Source organism: Orcinus orca, chromosome 16 (genome assembly GCF_937001465.1).
Source record: "Orcinus orca chromosome 16, mOrcOrc1.1, whole genome shotgun sequence".
Taxonomy (NCBI): domain Eukaryota; kingdom Metazoa; phylum Chordata; class Mammalia; order Artiodactyla; family Delphinidae; genus Orcinus; species Orcinus orca.
Window position 1 is genome coordinate 30,770,638 of NC_064574.1, and position 21,893 is coordinate 30,792,530.

General features: G+C 37.9%; 1 protein-coding gene across 3 annotated transcripts in view; it reads left to right on the forward strand.

Moving 5' to 3' along the window:
* The window catches only part of ATRN (attractin), a 175,848-nt gene that overhangs the window by 26,729 nt on the left and 127,226 nt on the right, over positions 1-21,893 (forward strand). The gene's annotated exons all lie outside the window — the stretch shown is intronic.

The following is a 21,893-nucleotide window of genomic DNA, read 5'->3' on the forward strand; positions in this document are numbered from 1 at the left end:
CTTTCAAGGTAGATGATTTATTATTTTTTACAAATGTGAGGGATCCATATTACCTTGTGGTAGTTTTGATTATCATTATGGATGGTTATAGTAGGATATTCTAAACATTAAAGCATATAGCACTCATGATAGTTATAGATTTATTATTTTTAAGTAATTAGGACATGTGCTTAATCTGTTACATTTTAGGGCTATTACTATAAATTTTCATGATGAACTTTTCTCATTGTATGTTGATTTTAAAGAATTATTAGATCAAAAATTTCTAACTAAAAATGAAAGTTTAGAATGTAGAAATATTTTTAGTATTGGTGTCAAAAATTCAGCCACTTACTTCAACACCTAGATTCCAAGATTGTATGTGGAAGATTTGTTCTTAATTCAGAGTATGTATTAGAATCATTTGTGGAGCTTTTAAAGACACTAATGCAATGCTGGGTCTCATCTGAGAGTGGTTAGTGTTGTGGCCCTATCATTTATCGTTTGTTTTTTAAGCCTCTATGGGTGATTTTGTTGTTTACTCCAGTTGAGAACCCTATATCATGGATTTGGGCAGGGGCTAAATTTGTCAGTGTATTTTTTTCTTGGTTATATAGTTAACTTCTTTGCTTAATACTGTGACAGCAGAGGCCAGAATACCAGCAGATTAGTTGATCTGTCCTCCTCAGTGAGACTACTTGCATTTTTATGTGAACTTGAATTATGAAACAAAATTCAATAGCAGGTTAGTCTGAGCTCAGATTACTAAGAGGACTAGTTAAAAAAAATATGGTATGTCCACACAATGGAGTACTATAAATGGAGTAGCTATAAAAAGGAATGAGGATAATCTACATATCAGTTATGTGGTCATCTCAAGACTATATTGTCAAATGGAAAAAGCAAGGAGCAAAACAATGGCATTGTATGCTACTAGTTTTCAAATAAGGGGGCTATACAAATATATACACCTACATTGTTGTGTATATACATAGACCAAACAAAGGAATGATAAACCAAAAACTAAGAAAAATGATTACTCTAAGGAAAGGGAGGGAATGGGGTGGCAGAAACAGGTATAGAACCTAGACTTCTGAATGTACTTTGTGGATTAGGTTTTAGAATCATGCAAATGCTTTACCATATTATAAAACAAAAATGAAATAAAATTAGAGAAAAAAGGTAATTCCTAAATGCAAAATGAAACGTGAACCTAAATGTATATCAAGTTTGAGGCTGAAGCACATAGAGACTATTTCAGGTCACCTTGAAGTATAGTAATTTGGATGTTTCTAGTGGTATATACTCCCAAGGATAAGGAACTGCAAAGATATCATAAACGGTTTCTAGTAATCATATAACTGGTAGTAATATTGGTATTGTTATTCTGGAGGTGTGTATCATAAAGTAAACAAGTGAATACTTATATTGGATTGAGACCCTAGATTTTTGAATGGAAAAGAGATATAATCAGAGAGTTGGGTAAGAATTCTAGGATCCTAAATTTGAGTTGGAAATGTCAGTATGAGCTCATGATGTATTTTTTCCCTTTTAAAAATGTATTTCCTAATTCTCTCTACTGAAAAATCTCAGAAATTAAGCTAGGTAGCATTAAGCACTTCTAGTGTCAGACTTTGTTCTCTTAAAAAATAGTTCTCACTAGAAGGAACCTGGGGTACATTGGAAAAATGTCTTATTTCAGGTTGGAGTCAGAAAATCTATAGTATGAGCCTGGAACGTATTATCGTATCACATCACAAGCTATTGGGGAGATTTCTGTTTCTATCAATGGCAGAATAGCTTTTTCTAAGGCAGCACTCCAACTGAGAACAACTAGAAAAGCTGGAAAAATATTTTTTTTAAAGTTTGTTTGGAGGCTTTGGAGAGTGAGCAAGGCAGACAACAAGGACTTGAGAGGCCAAAATTTTGGAGAAAAGGAGAGCACAGAGGGGTGAGGCCAACTTTTGGTATAGGTTTCCCCATGGAGTGATTGGCTGATTTGAAACATAGCTAAGAGGTTGAGCAGAAAGTGGTGGCAGAGAGGCTGAGATTCTAAGCAGAGATTTTGGTAGTCATGCAGAATTGGGGGACAGAATTGGAGTTCAGAGCTTGCAAAGAATGACAGGCACTGGAAAACACCCCAAGCTTTTAGCTGAGAACCCTTAAGGATAGACTACACTTTATGCTTAAGGGTGAACTCAAAATAGATCAGCTCTCAAAAAAAGCTGAAGCCAAGCTTTCAAATCACCTCAATCCTTGATTGGATTAAGATCTGTTCCTAGCTTTGTTGCTTGCTAGAAGCAGATATAAATCTTCTCTGGAGGAAGACACTGTCATCAATCATTGATTCAGGTTATCTGTATAGTTTTTATATACTTAGTGATAATATATGATGTATTTATATGTAACTATATATAGTATATATTTATAATGTGGTAAATATTTATAAAACTTAGTCTGGCATTCAATTTAAAAAAAGATGTATAAAAGTGAAAGAACTGACTGAAAATCAAGAGAGAAAATAGATAATTGAAAAGACCCATAGGGAGACTTCCAGTACAGATGAGATGGTATATACCCATTTTTCCCAGCTAAATCCAACTATAAGTCCTGGAATTTGTGCAGAAGACAACCAAAGGAGAACTGTGAATGGTTCTAGGAAGGTGATCTGGTTCGGGACCATAGGACTGAAAGAACAGCATAGCCATAGCATTTTGCATTCCCCCCACAAAAGAAGGCCACTTAGTTCTGGTGTTTCCTGGCCTCCCCATCCTGACCTAACAACAGAACACAGTCCAGGTAGGTTCATGCCTCCCCTGAATCAAATGGGAGTCCCTCTGAAAACATCATGCAAATTCGATACCATTGGCAAGGGGGATCAACTATGAGCCCCCACTGAATATGAGTGCTGAGGAGAAGCATACTCCTTCCCACCTGTCTTGAGACTTCCCTTTTCTGCTGAGAGATATCAAGGCAGGTAGGCAGAACTGACAAGAGAGACTCTGCTACAGTAAGCATTCTAGTCTGAGAAGCATCTTTCTCCTTGAGGGCTTGAGACTCTCCTCCCCAACCCAAAGACCCCAAGGTGGGCACTACTGGCAAAAAGGACACAGCTACAACTGGCCTAGTCCTAAGTCTCTTCGGCTGTGTGGGCTTGAGCTGCTTCTCCCCTGCCCAAGAGACACAGGGGCAGATGGGTGGAACTGGCAAGAGGGGTCCAGCTGTAGCAAAGGGCACATTCTGGGAAGCCTGTTTGTCTCTGTGGACTCATGACTTGCCTTTACTACTCAGAGACACTTGGAAACTGAGGGGAAACCTAGGGCCATTACAGACTTTCCCCACCAAGAGGCACTTGGCAACACTCCTTTTACCCCCTCAGGCAGCACTAGCAGGGACCAGCGGGAGCCCAGTGGTACCAGATAAACAAAGCAAGCCAAATAAGACCACAAAGGCTCTGAAAATTAACCTGCCATTTGAACAATAGCCCAGAAAAGTAGGCCAAGATCCACATGCTAAAACTAAACAGGGTGACAACCTGCTAAAATAAAAGATTTAATAAGACCCTATGTTAGTGATGTTCTAACATAATAGACAAAATATTCAAGATACAATAGAAAATCACTCATCATACCAATAACAAAGGGAACTGCAACTTGAATTAGAAAAGGCAACAGACACCAACACATGGTGAATCAGATGTTGGAATTTTCTCAGGATTTTAAACTAGCTGTTATAAAAATGCTTCAAAATCAATTTAAAATATCTTGAAACAAAAAAACAAAATCTTAGCAACAAACCAAATAAAATTAATTAGAACCAAATTTAAAATGATATTAGAACCAAATGGAAATTTTAGAATTGAAAAGCACAGTAGCAGCAACAACAATGAAAAAGTGGCTGGATGGGCTCAATAGTAGAGTGACCATGAATAATAGACGGTAGCATCAGTAAACCTGAGAACAAAACCATAGAATTCACCCAATCTAAACAGAAAACAGACTAGAGAAAATGATCTATGAAGGACAAAAGATACAGCATTCGTGTTATTGAAGTCCCAGAAGGAAAAGAGAGAATGGGACTGAAAGAGTATTTGAAAGAAATATGGCTGAAATTTTACCAAATTTGGCAAAAGAAACAAATCTACAGACCCAAGAAACTGTGCAAATCCCATATAGGATAAACCCAAGGAAATCTACACCAAATGCATCTTGAATTAAACTCTTGAAATCTAAAGGCACAGGACACAAGATTAATATACAGAAGTAAACTGCTTTCCTGTGTATCAGCAATGAAGAAGTAGAATTTGAACTTAGGAACAATGCCATTTACATCAGCACTCCCAAAAGTGAAATACTGGGGATAAGTCTAACAAAATATGTATAAGATCTATATGAAGAAATCAACAAAACTCTGATGAACAAAATCAACAAAGAACTAAATAAATGGAGAGATGTTGCTTGTTCATGGATCAAAAGACTCAGTGTTGTCTTTTGATCTAAGATCAGTTCTTCCCAACTTGATCTATAAATTCAATGTAATCCTATTCAGAATCTTAGCAAATTATTTTGTGGATATTGACAAACTGATGCTAAAGTTTATATGGAGAGACAAGAGACCCAGAATAGCCAACATAAGATTGAAGGAGGAGGGCAAAGTTTGAGGGCTGACACTACCTGACAGCAAGGCTTACTATAAAGCTACAATGGTACCACAAGACATTGTGGTATTGGTGAAGGAATAGACAGATAAGTGGAATAGAGTAGAGGACCAGAAACCTAAAGACAAAAAAAAAAGTCTTGAAAGTAGCCAGGTAGAAATGATGCAGTACCTATGGGGAATATCAATTCAAATAACAATAGATTTCTCATTTGAAACCATGGGCGCCATTGGAAGTGGCACAATATTTCAAGTGCTGAAATAAAAGAACTGTCAATTTTGAATTCTGTATCTAGCACAGTTGTCACTCAGGAAATAAAGGGAAATAAAACATTCTCAGGTGATGAAAAACTAAAAGAAGTTGTTGCTAGCAGACCTAAAGAAACAATAAAGGAACGAATCGTGGAGCGTCAGGAAAGAGATGATGGAGAGAGTAGAAATATCGACGCATACAATAATAGACTCTCCTTTTCCTCCTGAATTTTAGCAGTCATTGATGATTGAATCAAAAACATAAAACCCTTTGATACTAAATATGATGGTAGTAAAGATAAAGGACCTAAATGGAAGTGAGGTTTCCATACTCCACTCAAAGTGGTAAAACGTTATTACTAGAAGATTGTTGGGCTTCCCTCGTGGTGCAGTGGTTAAGAATCTGCCTGCCAGTGCAGGGGACATGGGTTTGAGCCCTGGTCTGGGAAGATCCCACATGCCGCAGAGCAGCTAAGCCCATGTGCCACAACTACTGAGCCTGTGCTCTAAAGCCCACGAGCCACAACTACTGAGCCTGCATGCTACAACTACTGAAGCCCACCTGTCTAGAGCCTGTGCTCCACAACGTGAGAAACGACTGCGATGAGAAGCCTGTGCACTGCAACGAAGAGTAGCCCCCGCTCGCCGCAACTATAGAAAGCCTGTGTGCAGCAATGAAGACCCAATACAGCCAAAAATAAATAAAATAAATTTATTTTAAAAAAAGATTTTTATAAATCACATATGTATATTCTAATACCTAGAGTAACCACTGAGAAAACTATACAAAAAGATAAAAACAGTATACATAAGTCAAGGTAAAATCTTTAAAAATGTTCAGATGACCCACAGGAAGGCAAAAGAGAGAAACAGAAGAATGAGATCCAGAGAAAACAAATATAAAACAACAGATAGAGTGGAGACTTAAGCCTTAACATATCAGTAGTGATGAAAAAACGTGACCAAGTTATATACTGCTTCTGGGAAAGTCACTTCAAATTCAACAATGTAGTAGGTAGAAAGTAAAAGAATGGAAAAATTATACCATATAAACATTACTTTTAAAAAGAGCAGGAATGGCTTTATTAATATTTTATAGATTAGATTTTAGAGTATAGAAAATTGCCAGAGACAAAGAGAGACATTACATAAAGATAAAAACAACAGATTAAACATTGGCAGGGATTAAGGATAGTGAGTGTGTGAGGAAGATGTGGGAGGCAGGTGTGTGTGGTTATTAAAGGGCAATATGAGGAATCCATGTATTTTTGGAACTGTGCATATCTTGACTGTGGTGGTGGATACATGAGTCTACACAGGTGACAAAATTGTACAGAACTTACACAAACACACATACATGTACACACATAAGTAAAATTGTGGAAATCTGAATAAGATTGATTTATCAATGTCAGTATTATGGTTGTGACATTATACTGTAGTTTTGGAAAAGTGTTACTATTTGAGGAAATTGGTTAAAGTGTACAAGGAATCACTGTATTTTTTCTAACTGCATGTGAATCTATTATTTCAACTAAAATTTAAATTATTTAAAAAAAAGAGGCTCAGGGAGACTAAGAAGACATAATAACTAAATGCAGTGTAGGATTCTGGATTGGCTCTTGGAACAGGAAAAGGACATTAGTGGAGGCACACACACACCAGGAAGCCAGCAGTCGTAATGATTAGAAACAGGCTTTGAGATAAATAATAACTATTTTTAAGAATTTAAGTGACAAGATGAGCAATTTCATCAGAGAATTAGAAAGTATAGAAAAGAAATTAGTGGAAACTGAAAATACATTTACTGATTTTAGGAACCTTAGACACAGATGAAGAGAAAATCAGTGGGTTGCAAAATATATAGGAATAAAATAACTGGACAGAAATACAGAGAGACAAAGGGGTGAAAAATACCTGATCATTCCCTCTCTCTGTATGTGTGTCTCTGTCTCACACACACAAACACACTCACATACACAGTTTATTTCCTTGAAGCACTTGAGAATAAGCTGTGTGTGTGTGTGTGTGTGTGTGTGTATGTGTATGTATGTATCATGGCTCTTGACCCTTTAAAATACTTTAGCATGTATTTTCTAAGAATAGTGATTAAGAGACGTAAGATTTAAGTCTTAAGGTTTAGTTTTCACCATCAGTAAGTCTGACATTGATATAATGCTTTTATCTACTGTTTGTGCTCCCCATTGTCAACTGACCGAATAATGACCTTTCTGTCATTTCCCTGCCTCCAGTACAAGATCCAGTCTAGGGTTAGGTATTGCATCTGATTGTCATGTCTCTTGAGCCTGCCTTAATCTGGAACAAGGGTCAGCACACCTTTTCTGTAAAGTACCAAATAGTAAGTATTTTTGGCTTTGTCTCGATCACAACTGCTCACTTCTGCTATTGTAGCACTGAGCAGCCATTGCCAGTAAGTGTGCAAAAGATTGTGGCTGTGTTCCAAGAAGATTTTCATGAACAAATGGCAGGCTGGATTTTGCCCAAGGACTATAGTTTGCCAGCTCCTGATCTAAAACATTTCTACTGCCTTTCTTTGTTGTTCTTTGTTGTTTTTAATGATATTGGCATTTTTTCATAAATACAGCCCCCCGGTTTTATTCACTTTTTAAAATTTTGCTTTTGTTTCATGTTTCCTCATGGTTAGATTCAAGTTATGCATCCTTGGCTGGGATGCTGCTTAGGTGGGGAGGTATCCTTCTCACGGTATCACATGTGGAGGCATACAATGCCTATCTGTCCCTTATTTTTTATATTTTATTTTCCTGTTTGAGATACTGTCTTATTTTTCCACTAATTCCTCCTTGCAACCGTTAAGCAATATGTGAGGAGATGCTTTAAGACCATGCACATATCCTGCTCCTCGTCAGATTTTCTTCCTGCTTTTTTACATCCATTGATATTAAAAATACTTTAATACTCCTCTCTCAGTAACTAACAGAAGAAAGATTTGAAAACACTTGGCCTAATTGACATATAGAGAATACTGCACTATACAGTTACTGTACTCTTCTAATGTTCATGAATCGAAGAAGAAACCACCCCAGTAATTTGAAAATATTTCAAACCGGATGGTAATGAAAATATTTTATCTCAAAGCTTTGGGATACCACTAGTGCCATGCTGAGAATGAAAGTTACAGCTTTAAATGCATACATTAAAAAAGAAGAAAGATTGAATCAGTGATCTAAGTTACCAACTCAAGAAAATAGAAAAAGCACTACAAAATATAAAGCCATGGGAATGAAATAATATAGATAAGAGAAAAATTAATATAAAACCTATGCAATACAGAGGCTTAACAAAGGTAAGCATTAAAAGACTAGTAAAATTGATAAACTGCTAGAGAGATTGATAAAGAGAAAAAGAAACAAATTACTGATATCAGTGATGATAAAGGGGCCATCACTATAGATCCTACAGACATTGGAAAAATCATACGAGGATATTATTAACAAGTTTATTCCAATAAATTTGAAAAATTTAAATGGAGTGGTAAACTCTAGTAAAACTAATTTACTAAAAAGACAACTCCAGGCCCAGATGACTTCAATAGTGAATTCTTGCAAACTTTTATAGGACCGATCTTACACAGACTCTTCTAGAACATAGGAAGAGAGGTGAAATCCATTGTTTTTATGCAGCCAGCATGTTTGTTATCAAAACCTGACAAAGAAGGAAAGCAGCAGGTCAGTCTAACTTACAAACATATTAAAAAAAATTTAAAAAAATATTTGCAAACTGTATCCAGCAAAATATAAAAAGAATCATGACCAAATTGAACCCAACTTTGGGTTTCTTAGATTTGAGAAATTCAAGGTCGATTTAACAGAATAAAGGAGAAAAACCAAATGATCGTTTCATTAGATGGACAGTTTTTTAAAAAGAAAATAGAGTTCAGTACTCATTAGTGGTAAAAAAGAAAATCTTTAGTTTAAAGAATAGGGACTTCCCTGGTAGTCTGGTGGTTAAGACTCTGCACTCCCAATGCAGGGGGCCCGGGTTTGATCCCTGGTCAGGGAGATCCCTGGTCAGGGAACTAGATCCTGCATGCTGCAACTAAGAGCCCGCATGCCACAACTAAAAGATCCCAATGCTGCAACTAAAAATCCCACATGCCGTAACTAAAAGATACCACATGCCACAACTAAAGATGCCACATGCTGCAACAAAGATCCAGCATGTGGCAACGAAGATCCCACGTGCTGCAACTAAGACCTGGTGTAGCCAAATAAATTTAAAAAAAGAAAGAAAGAAAAAATAGAAAATTACTTCCTTAATCTGGTGAAGACTTCATACAAAGAATTTAGGGTAAATATCACACTGTAGGGTGAAATATTGAAAGCTTTCACCTGAGATTGGGAACAAGACAGGGATACTTACCATTACCAGTTCTTTTCAGTGTAATAATGGAGATCTTAACCAGTTGTAATAAGACAAGAAGATAACAAAATATAATTAAAATGTTAGAAGAAAATAAAATAGTAATTTTTTTTACAGATAATATGCCTGTATTGTTCATAGTTTTTGCCTGGGATAACCAGGAGAATGGTGTTCCAATCATAGAGATGATAGTTTCGTTGTAAAAAATATATGCAGTTGGTACTTAAGGCTTTGAGGCAGTTTGAGATCACTTACCCAGTGAATTTAGGTAGAGAAGCAGACTGAGGTTGGAGCCTTGGGGCATTCCTACATTTAGATATTGGGATAAGCAGTTGGACTTACTAAAGGGGACTGAGAAGAAGCTGCCTGTGAGTCCAGAGTGTAGGGTTTGGGAAACCAAGTGGAGAAAGTGTTTTAAGAAAGAGGGAGGCGCCCTGATTTCGAACTATATTACGAAGCTACAGTAATCAAAACAGTATGGTACTGGAACAAAAACAGACATATACATCAGTGGAACAGAATACAGAGCCCAGAAGTGAGTTCACACTTATATGGGCAATTATCTATGATAAAGGAAGCAAGAATATACAACGGGGAAAAGACAGCCTCTTGAATAAATGGTATTGTGAAAACTGGATAGCTACATGCAAAAGAATCAAACTGGACTACTCTCACACCATGCACAAAAATAAATTCAAAATGAATTAAAGACTTAAATATAAGACATGAAACCATAAAACTTCTACAAGAAAACATAGGCAGTATGCTCTTTGACATCACTCTTAGTTTTTTTGGATATGTCTCCTCAGGCAAGGGAAACAAAAGCAAAAATAAACAAATGGGACTACATCAAACTAAATATCTTTTGCACAGTGAAGGAAACTGTCAACAAAACAAAAAGGCCACCTACTGAGTGAGAGAAGGTATTTGCAAATGGTATTTTCAATATGAGGTTAATATCTAAAATATACAAAGAACTCATACAGCTCAATATGAAAAAACAAAGAAACAACCTGACTAAAAAATGGGCAGAGGATCTGAATAGACATTTTTCCAAGGAAAACATACAGATGGCCAACAGCACATGAAAAGATGCTCAACATCACTAATCATCAGGTAAATGCAAATCAGAATCACAATGAGATATCACCTCATACCATTCAGAATGGCTATTTTCAAAAAGACAACAAATAACAAGAATTGGTGAGGATGTGGAGAAAAGGGAACCCTGTGCACTGTTGGTGGCAATGTAAATTGGTGCAGCCACTATGGAAAACAGTATGAAGATTCCTCAAGAATTAAAAAGAGCCACCATATGATCCAGCAACTCCTCTTCTGGGTATTTTATCCAAAGAAAAGAAAACACCAATTAGAAAAGATATATATATATATCCCTATGTTCACTGCAGCATTATTTACAATAGCCAATATATGGAAGCAACCTAAGTGCCCATCAATAGATGAATGGATAAAACTGTGGTGTATAAATGCAATGGAATATTACTCAGCTGGAAAAAGAATGAAATCTTGCCATTTGTGACAACGTGGATGGACCTAGAGCATATTATGCTAAGTGAAATAAGAGAAAGACAAATACTGTATGAGTTCACTTACATGTGGAATCTAAAAAACAAAACAAATAGAGTTGTATATACAGAGGACAAACAGGTGGTTGCTAGAGGGGAGGGGAGTGGAGGAGGAGAGAAATAAGTGGAGATTAAGAGGCACAAACTTAGAGTTGCAAATGAATCACAGGTATGAAATGTACAGCGTGGTGACTATAGCCAATAACTATGTAATATCTTTGTATGATGACATATTGTACCTGGACTTATCATTGTGATAATTTTGACATGTATAGAAGTATTAAAACACTACGTTGTGTAACAGGAACTAACATAGTGTTGTAGGTCGATTATACTTCAGAAACAAACAGAAAAAGAGATCAGATTTGTGGTTACCAGAGGCAGGGGGTGGGGGGAGGGGGAATTGAATGAAAGTAGTCAAAAGGTACAAAATTCTAGTTATAAGATAAGGAAGTACTAAGGATGTACATGATACATTTAATTAACACTGCTGTATGTTATATATGAGAGTTGTTAAGAGACTAATTCCTAAGTGTTCTCATCACAAGGAAAAACTTTGTTTTCTATTTCTTTAATATTGTATCTATATGAGATGATGGATGTTCACTAAATTTATTGTGATAATCATTTCATGAAGTATGTAGGTCAAATCATTATACTATACACCTTAAACTTAGGTAGTGCTGTATGTCAATTATCTCAATAAAATTGGAAGAAAACAAAAGATTAAATGCAAAAAAAAAAATAAAGAGGGAGTCATCAGCTACTTCAGATGTGTAAGAGAGTGAAGTAAGAAGGGATCTGAGAATTTACTCCTCTATCCCTTAACAGAAGGATTTCAGAGGAGGGGTGAGGGTTAGACCCCATTGGAATGGGGTTAAGAAATTACAAGGTAAGAGTATTGTCAGCGAGAGTAGATAATTCTTTATGGTTTTTTCTTTGTTTGTTTTTTGGTTTGTTTGGGGTTTTTTTTGGCTGCGCTGTGCAGCTTGCAGGATCTTATTTCCCATACCAGGGATTGAACCCACACCCTTGGTAGTGAAAGCATGAAGTCCTAACCACTGGACCTCAGGGAATTCCCAACAGTAGATAATTCTTAAGAAGACCTTTGTTGTAAAAGTAAAAAAAAAAAAAAAAAAAGTAGGGAATAGCTTGAGAACATGAGAAGGGAGTTTGTTTTTTAAGAAGGGAATCCAGCAGCTAGTCTTAGGCTTATCCAGTAGATAGAAAAAGTATAGCATGGGGTTTAGAATTAGGTTTGTTCTGGTGAGGCCCTTGATTGAGTAGAGTTTTAGAATTCTGCACCCAGGTAGAGGGTGTGACCCTATCCATTGTAACTAGGGTTAAGGCAAAGTACCTGCATTTAGTAATGGTAAGAAAATATAGGTCTCTCCTGATTTATTTCTTCTTTCCACAGCTATTCACTTTGTGTCATTAGGATGCCAGACACACTTCTAGGCACTAGAAATAATGAACAAAGCAGACAAAAGTCCTTGCTGTCATGAAATTTACATTCCACTGGTGGTAAATAGATGTGAAACAAGTGAAGTAATCAATTGATCGTCAGCTAAAATTGAAGAGAGGGAAGAGGGTTTGGAAAGGTGAAAGATAATAAGGTATAAGAGAATTGGCCAGGGAAATGAAAGGATTGATTGTCCCACAGTGCTTGGAACCTACTTGAGATATGTGTTTATAAATGTAAAGTGAGACCAGTCAGCACAGTGTTGTGTCACTAGCCTTATTTAGCTGCTTGGTTTCATATACAGAGTAAGCAGAGAGTTGGATTCAGTCAGGTTTAGGGTTTGCCATATGTATAACTGCAGTTTATTAAGATACTATTGAGTGTAAAATGCACCCTTATGTACTTCTAAGAAAGAAAAAACATTTAAACTACGAACTGCCATTGGTTTTACAATGCATCCTGATATCTGAGCTGTTAAGAAAAACATGTTCATCTTGGAGTTGCACAGTCCAATATATTGCTGAAGGGGTATATTGCTGAGGCTGTGGGAATACTGGGAGACCTGAGAGCAGAGAAGATTTATACCTAGATGATGGAAGTGTAAGATGGTATAACCACTTAGGAAACAATTTGGCAGTTTCTTTAAATTTACGTGTATATCTATACTTTGATCCAATTATTCCTTTTTTATGTTTTTATCCAAGAGAAATGTCCACACAAAGGCTTGTGCACAAGTGTTCTTAGCAGCTTTGTTCATAAGCATCTATAACTACATAATCCAAGTGTCTATCAACAGGAAAATGGATAGACGTGTTGTGGTATATTCATACAGTAGAATACCACACAGCAATAGGAAGGAACAAACTATTGATACACACTGTACTCAGAAACATGCTGATCGAAAGAAGCAAGGCACAAAAGTGTCTCTGCATGATTCCATTAAATCAGGTTCTATAAAATCAGGTTCTATAAATCAGGTCTGCAATGATAGAAACAAGATCAGTGTTGAGAAGGAGTGCCTGCAAAGAGGTCTGAGGGAACTTTGGGGGGTGACAGAACTGTTTTATATCTTGTTTTGGGGTTTTATATGTGTATAAATTTGTCAAAACTTACCAAATTGTACATTTATGTTGGCTGCATTTTATTATATATAAATTACTCCTCATTAAGGTTGATTTAAAAATTTGGTTGGAAGGAGTCAAATCAGTATAGCAGTCATTATTCTAAATGTGAATAGATTATACTGTGTCAGTAAAACTGTCAGACTAGGTTGAGAAACAAAACCTAACCACGTCCTGTTCAGAAGAAACAAACTTTTGCTCTCTACCCTTGACCTCACTGTGGCCCCCAGGTGTGCCATGTGCTTTCCAGGACCTATGGTGGAGTAGAAGGACATGACCTCCCCCCTTCTCATGGAAAAACCAAAATCATGGCTTACTGCTGAACAACCCCTGACAAAAAAATTTTGGAGTCTATCAGAAAAGATACCCTACATCCAAAGACAAAGAAGAAGCCAGAACAAGATGGTAGGAGGGATGCAATCACGATAAAATCAAATCCCATACATGCCAGGTGGGCAACCCACAAACTGGAAAATAATTATACCACAGGGGTGAAAGTTCCGAGCCCCACATCAGGCTCCCCAGCCTGGCAGCCTGGCAACGGGAGGAGGAGCCCCCAGATAATCTAGCTTTGAAGGCCAGCGGGGTTTGATCACAGGAATTCCACAGAAGTGGGGGAAACTGAAACTCCACACTTGGAGGGCATACACAGGATCTGGTGCGCACCAGAACCCAGGGAAAAAAGCAGTGACCTCATGAGAGACTGGGCCAGACTTACCTGACAGTATTGGAGGGATTCCTGCAGAGGCGGCAGGGAGTGGCTGTGACTTGCTGAGAGGACAAGAACATTGGCAGGGGCAGTTCTGGGTAGGACTCATAGGCGTGAGCCCTCTTGGAGACTGCCATTTTCTCACTACGACCTGGCCCCACTCAACAGCCTGTAGCCTCCAGTACTGGAATGCCTCAGGCCAAACAACCAGCAGGGTGGGAACACAGCCCCACCCATCAGCAGACAGGTTGCTTAAAGTCTTCCTGAATAAACAGCTGCCCAATAAACACACCCCCTGGCATGGCCTTGCCCACCGGAGGAACAAGACCCAGCTCCCAAGACCCATTGGGCAGCTACCAGTCCCTCCCACCAAGAAGCCTGCACAAGCCTCTTAGCGTCATCCAACACGGGGCAGACAGCAGAAGCAAGAAGAACTACAACTTTGCCATCTGCAGAATGGAAATCACAATCACAGAAACGAGACAGCAGAGGAATATATCCAGATGACGGAACAAGAGGAAAGCCCAGAAGAACAACTAAGTGAAGCAGAGGTAGGCAATCTACCTGAAAAAGAATTTGGAGTAATGATAGTAAAGATGATCCAAGACCGTGGGGAAAAAAATGGAGACACAGATGGAGAAGATACAAGAAATGTTTAAAAAAACCTAGAAGAACTAAACATACAAACAGAAGAACAATACAATAACTGAAATGAAAAATACACTTGAAGGAATCAATAGCAGAATAACTGAGGCAGAAGAATGGATAAGTGAGCTGGAAGACAGAATGGTGGAAATCACTGCCATGGAACAGAATAAAGAAAAAAGAATGAAAAGAAATGAGGACAGTCTAAGAGACCTCTGGGACAATATTAAACACACCAACATTCTCATTTTAGGGGTCCCAGAAAGAGAAGAGAGAGAGAGAAAGGACCTGAGAAAATATTTGAAGAGATAATAGTTGAAAATGTCCCTAACATGGGAAAGGAAATAGTCACCCAAGTCCAGGAAGCACATAGTGTCCCAGGCAGGATAAACCCAAGGAGGAACACACTGAGACACATAGTAATCAAATTGACAAAAATTAAAGACAAAAAATATTAAAAGCAACAAGGGGAAAGCAACAAATAATGTACAAGGGAATTCCCATAAGGTCATCAGCTGATTTCTCAGCAGAAACTCTGCAGGCCAGAAGGGAGTGGCACGATATATTTAAAGTGATGAAAGGGAAGAACGTACAACCAAGAATACTCTACCCAGCAAGGCTGTCACACAAACAACCAAAAGGTAAGAGAATTCAGCACCACCACAACAGCTTTGCAACAAATGCTAAAGGAACTTCTCTAGGCGGAAAAGAATAGGCCACAACTAGAAACAAGAAAATTACAAATGGAAAAAGCCCACCGGTAAAGGCAAACATATGTAAAGGTAAGAAATCATCTGCACACAAATATGATATCAAAACCAGCAATTGTGAGAAGAGGAGAGAACAAATGCAGGATACTGGAAATACATTTGAAATTAAAAGACTAGCAACTTAAAACATCTCGTTTATATAGGCTGCTATATCAAAACCTCATGGTAACCACAAACCAAACATCTACAATAGATACACACACAAAACAGAAAAAAGAATCTAAACACAACACTGAAGTTAGTCATCAAATCAAAGAGAAGAGAACAAGAGAGGAAGGGAAGAAAAAAGACCTACAAAAACAAACCCAAAACAATTAACAAAATGGCAGTAAGAACATACATATTGATAATAACCTTAAATGTAAAAGGATTAAATGCTCCATCCAAAAGACATGGACTGGATGAATGGATACAAAAACAAGACTCTTACTGTCTACAAGAGACCCATTTCAGATCTATGGACTGAAAGTGAGGGGATGGAAAGTGTATTACACACAAACAGGAATGAAAGTTGGAGTAGCAATACTCATTTCAGACAAAAAAGACTTTAAAATAAAGAATGTTATAAGAGGCAAAGGACACTACATAATGATCCAAGGAGAAGATATAACAATTGTAAATATATATGCACCCAATATAAGAGCACCTCAATATATAAGGCAAATACTAACATCCACAAAAGGAGAAATTGACAGTAACACAATAATAGTGGGGGACTTTAACACCCCAGTTTCATCAGTGGACAGATCATCCAGACAGGAAATCAGTAATGAAACACAGGCCTTAAATGATACATTAGACCAGATGGACTTAGTTGATATTTATAGAGCATTCCATCCAAAAGCAGCAGAATACACATTCTTCTCAAGTGCACGTGGAACATTCGCCTGGATTGATCACATGCTGGGCCACAGAGTGAACCTTGGTAAATTTAAGAAAATTGAAATCATAGTAAACATCTTTTCTGACCACACACTATGAGAGTGGAAATCAACCATAAGAAAAAAACCGAAAAAACACAAACATGTGGAGGCTAAAGAGTGTTACTAAAAAACCAATGGATCACTGAGGAAATCAGAGTAAATCAAAAAATACCTAGGGACAAATGAAAATGAAAGCAGGGCGATCCAAAACCTATGGGATGCAGCAAAAGCAGTTCTAAGAGGCAAGTTTATAGCAATACAGTCGTACCTCAGGAAACAAGAAAAATCTTAAATAAACAATCTAACCTTATACCTAAAGCAAATAGAGAAAGAAGAACAAACAAAACCCAAAGTTAGTAAAAGGAAAGAATTCATAAAGATCAGAGCAGAAATAAATGAAATAGAGATGAAGAAAGCAATAGAAAAGATCAATGAAACTAAAAGTTGGTTCTTTGAAAAGGTAAACAAAATTGATAAACCTTTAGCCAGACTCATCAAGAAAAGGAGGGAGAGGTCTCAAATACAAATGACACCACAGAAATACAAAGGATCATAAGCAACCAATAAAATGGACAACCTAGAAGAAATGGACAAATCCTTAGGTATAATCTTCCAAGACTGAACATGGAAGAAATAGAAAACATGAATAGACCAATCACAAGTACTGAAATTGAAACTGTGATCTAAAAACTTCCAGCAAACAAAACTTCCAACAAACAAAAGTCTGTGACCAGATGGCTTCACAGGCAAATTCTATCAAACATTTAGAGAAGAGTTAACACCTATCCTTCTTAGACTATTGCCAAAAATCACAGAGGAAGGAACACTCCCAAATTCATTCTATGAGACCACCATCACTCTGATACCAAAACCATACAAAGATACCACACAAAAAATTACAGGCCAATATCACTGCTGAACATAGACACAGAAATCCTCAAAAGAATACAAGCAAACCAAATCCAACAGTACATTCAAACAATTGTACACCATGATCAAGTGGGATATAGCCCAGGGATGCAAGGATTTTTCAATATCCGCAAATCAGTCATTGTGACACATTACATCAACAAATTGAAGAATAAAAACCATATGATCATCTCAGTAGATGCAGGAAAAGGTTTGGACAAAATTCAACACCGATTTATGATAAAAACTCTCCAGAAAGTTGTAATAGAGGGAACATATCTCAACATAATAAAGGCCATGTATGACACACCTACAGCTAACATCATACTCAATGGTGAAAAGGTGAAAGCATTTTCTCTAAAATCAGGAACAAGACAAAGATGTCCACCCTTGCCACTTCTATTCAGCATATTTTTGGAAGTCCTAGCCATGGTGATCAGAGAAGAAAAAGAAATAAAGGGAATCCAAATAGGAAAAGAAGAAATAAAATTCATTGTTGGCAGATGATATGATACTATACATAGAAAATCCTAAAGATGCTACCAGAAAACTACTAGAGTTCATCAATGAATTTGGTAAAGTTGCAGGATGCAAAATTAATACACAGAAATCTCTTGCATTTCTATACACTAACAAGGAAAGACCAGAAAGAGAAATTACAGAAACAATCCTATTTACCATTGCATCAAAAAGTGTAAAATACCTAGGAATAAACCTATCTAAGGAGGCAAAAGACCTGTACTCCAAAAACTATAGGACAGTGAAGAAAGAAATCAAAGATGACACAAACAGACAGAAAGATATACCATGTTCTTGGATTGGGAAAATCGATATTGTCAAAATGACTATACTACCCAAGGTGATCTACAGATTCATTGCAATCCCTATCAAATTACCAATGACATTTTTCACAGAAGTAGAACAAAAAATCTTAAAATTTGTATGGAGACACAAAAGACCCCAAATAGCCAAAGCAATCTTGAGAAAGAAAGACAGAGATGGAGGAATCAGGCTCCATGACTTCTGACTATACAACAAAGCTACAGTAATCAAAACAGTATGGGGACTTCCCTGGTATCACAGTGGTTAAGAATCTGCCTGCCAATGCAGGGGACACGGGTTTGAGCCCTGGTCCAGGAGGATCCCACATGCCACAGAGCAGCTGGGCCCGTGCACCACAACTACTGATCCTGTGCTCTAGAGCCCGTGAGCCACAACTGCTGAGCCCGTGTGCCACAACTATTGAAGCCCATGTGCCTGGAGCCTGTGCTCCGCAGCAGGAGAAGCCACCTCAATGAGAAGCCTGCGTGCAGCAACGAAGACCCAACACAGCCAAAAATAAATAATAAACTAAAAAATATATATATATATAAATGTTACCATTAAAAAAACAGTATGGTATTGGCACAAAACCAGAAATATAGATCAGCGGAACAGGATGGAAATTCTGTTAAATGTTTATCTTGGTGGGGAGAAGGGGTGGAGTGCTTGGGGAGATCAGTGGACAAGGGAGAATTGTCCTTTAGTTGACCCAAAAAAGCCTGTCTGATCATATCTATTCACTACCTGTAAAATTATGTAAATGTGTATGTTTAAAGATATGAAGTAAATATTCAAAATTGACCTATATTTTCTCCAAAAGGGATGCAGATTTGCAAATATCTGAACATGTCCATGTGAAGTCTGTAGAAATTCTTAGAAACAAAAGAAGCATAGTAGAAAGCCACAAAACTGTTTGAACTACTGGGAAATTTATTTACCTGTAAACCTGGGGTGGTCTCTGTGGCTGTTTGGTGTGGCTCTTCAGGGACCTTGGCACTCCTTTGATTTGTCATCCTTGGTGTTGGCTTTGTGTTTAGACTCATAACGTGATGGCTGAAGTAAAATCCAAACATAGCAAAGTCCAGAGGAAGAAGGATGGTCTCTTTGGATGTCTGTCTGTCATAGGCTGGGTTTCTTGGAAGCATTTTCTGAAATGGAGTTTGGGGTACAAGTTAATTATAGCATCTGTGAGAGGAAGGGGCAGGAAGCAGAACTGGGCAAAGGAAGAAGTTGAGCTTCAATGCAGGCCTGACAAAGGAGAGTTCTGGAGTAAGGATTGCCTGCCAGAGTTGTCCCATGTTAGACTGAAAAATGCCCAGCCTTTATACCCACTCTGTGTGGGCTGTGCTGGGAAGGGCATGACCTAGGGCAAGGCAGCTCCAATGGAACTGACAGCTGGATGCTGTCTGTTGACCACACTCATTTCTGCAGCTGGCAACAAGTCTTATTGAAGAGGAGATCTAGGTGTCGTAGCTAGGAATGAGGAAATATTTCCTAGAAACCCTCCATCAGACTTCCCCTCACATCTAAGATTAGATTACATGCTGTGACAGAAGTAGTAGTCTTCTCTTCATTAGTAAAGAGTCCTGATTTTTCACAGAGTATATGGTCATCTGGGATAATGGCTATATTTCTCAGCCTCCCTGTACATTTAGGTATGTCTAATTTTTGGCTAGGGGGTAAGTTGAATTGTCATGTTTGACTTAGAGGGCAGGGGTATGTACCTTGTTTTCTTTCAACTCCTTCCTACTGTGTAGAATATGGAAATAATAACTGGAGTTTGTGCAGCCATCTTGGATTATGAGGTGGAAGCACATGTTGAGGATGACGGAGCAACAAGATGGCAGAACATTAATTAGCTCCCTGATGAGCATAGAAATGCTTTATGTGCTCCAGGTTGCTTATGTTTGGACTTTATATCTTTTTTTTTTTTTTTCAGTACGCAGGCCTCTCACTGTTGTTGGCTCTACCGTTGCGGAGCACAGGCTCCGGACGCGCATGCCCAGCAGCCATGGCTCACGGGCCTAGCCGCTCTGCGGCATGTGGGATCTTCCCGGACCGGGGCACGAACCCGTGTCCCCTGCATTGGCAGGTGGACTCTCAACCACTGCGCCATCAGGGAAGCCCAGGGCTTTATATCTTGGTTAAAGCCATTACTATTTAGGTGTTCCTGTCAGTTGCATTAGAACTTAATCTTAACTAATACACATTTCTAATTGGCAAGGGGCACAGGAAACCATGATTGGCTTAGACTAATATTTTGGGAATGGAATGGATGTTGGGGAGTAAGACACAGAGACATTTATATCAGGCAAGTACAGCAGAGAGAGAGAGAATGCAAAGAAGTCAAGAGATTTGCGGGGGATGATAATTGTGATGGACCCTGGAATCATACCTAGGTAAGTGAGAAAGTGAAATGTGTGAGTGATGAACATAAAGAAGTGATAGTTGTGTGGATTGGAGGTCGGGGCTGAAGATTCATTGGAGAGGGGGAATTAGGCTAAATGAAGTAGAGAGAGCAGAGATGGTGGTCAGAGTGTAGGTCGCTTTAAATGGAGATTTTATGGTAGAGTTTTCACTCCTAACAGCAGGGCTGAAAAGAGTGGGTAACTAAAGTGGGGTAGAGGAAAAAATTGTTAATGGTGAAGTTAAGAAATGGAGAGGCTGGGCTTTGGATGGGACATCTTGGATGTGGCTGAATGGAAGGCAGTGAGCTAGATGCTGATATCTGGAGTGGGTGGAGAGGAGTAATTGGGATGTCAGTAGATAACTCAGAAAGTAAGGGAGGCAGATCCAGAAGAGAGCATTTGTTTCAGAAAGGCTGACATTGTTGATGGAAGAGGGAGGAAAAGTGATCTGGAAACAGCAAAGAGGAAAGAAATAGCATTGTTAAATATTAAAAATTTCTACATTTCTAGTATATATTTCTACAATATATACTAGACATAAACTGAGAAAATATGTTTATAGTACATTTACCATACAAATGGGAGCTTCTTAATATAAATAGCGCTCTTAAACATTATTTTGAAAAAGATAACTTGGTAGCAAAGTGAGTAAAGAATATTGAGTCTTAATTTGCAAAGGAGAAAATGCAAATGACCAAAACACATGAGAATCTTCATACATTAGGGTTAGTACTAGTAAAAATATTAATGAGATACTAAGATGTACCTGTCATATTGGCAAGACCTAAAAATATTGATAAACTTCAAGCTTGGCATGTGTGTGGGAAGTCAGGTGCTGATGTGCACTGCTCACAGAGTGTGGTAGATTGCCACTTCAGAAGAAGCAACTAAATAGCTGTGGTGGGTCTGTTGTGTGTTGTGGATTGATGTGCTTGCGCATCATAGTTATGCTGGCCACAGCGTTATTTATTGCATTTACACATTTTACTTGTAATGGTAACTGTGTGGCCTTGTTTTTTAAAAACCAACTGATATTTATAACTAACTTCTTGTGGCCATTTGTATGGAAACAAAGTGTGATTTTCCCATCTCAGCTAGAAAGATGTATGTTTTTGTTCATTCCTGTTGTTTTTAATGTATTTGTATCCCCTTTTCTTAAGTATATGGCATGAATTTGTTTCATCCAGATTTGTGTAATCTGTGTATAACTATCCAGTCTTTTTCTTCTGGTCATAGTATGCATCAGTGTA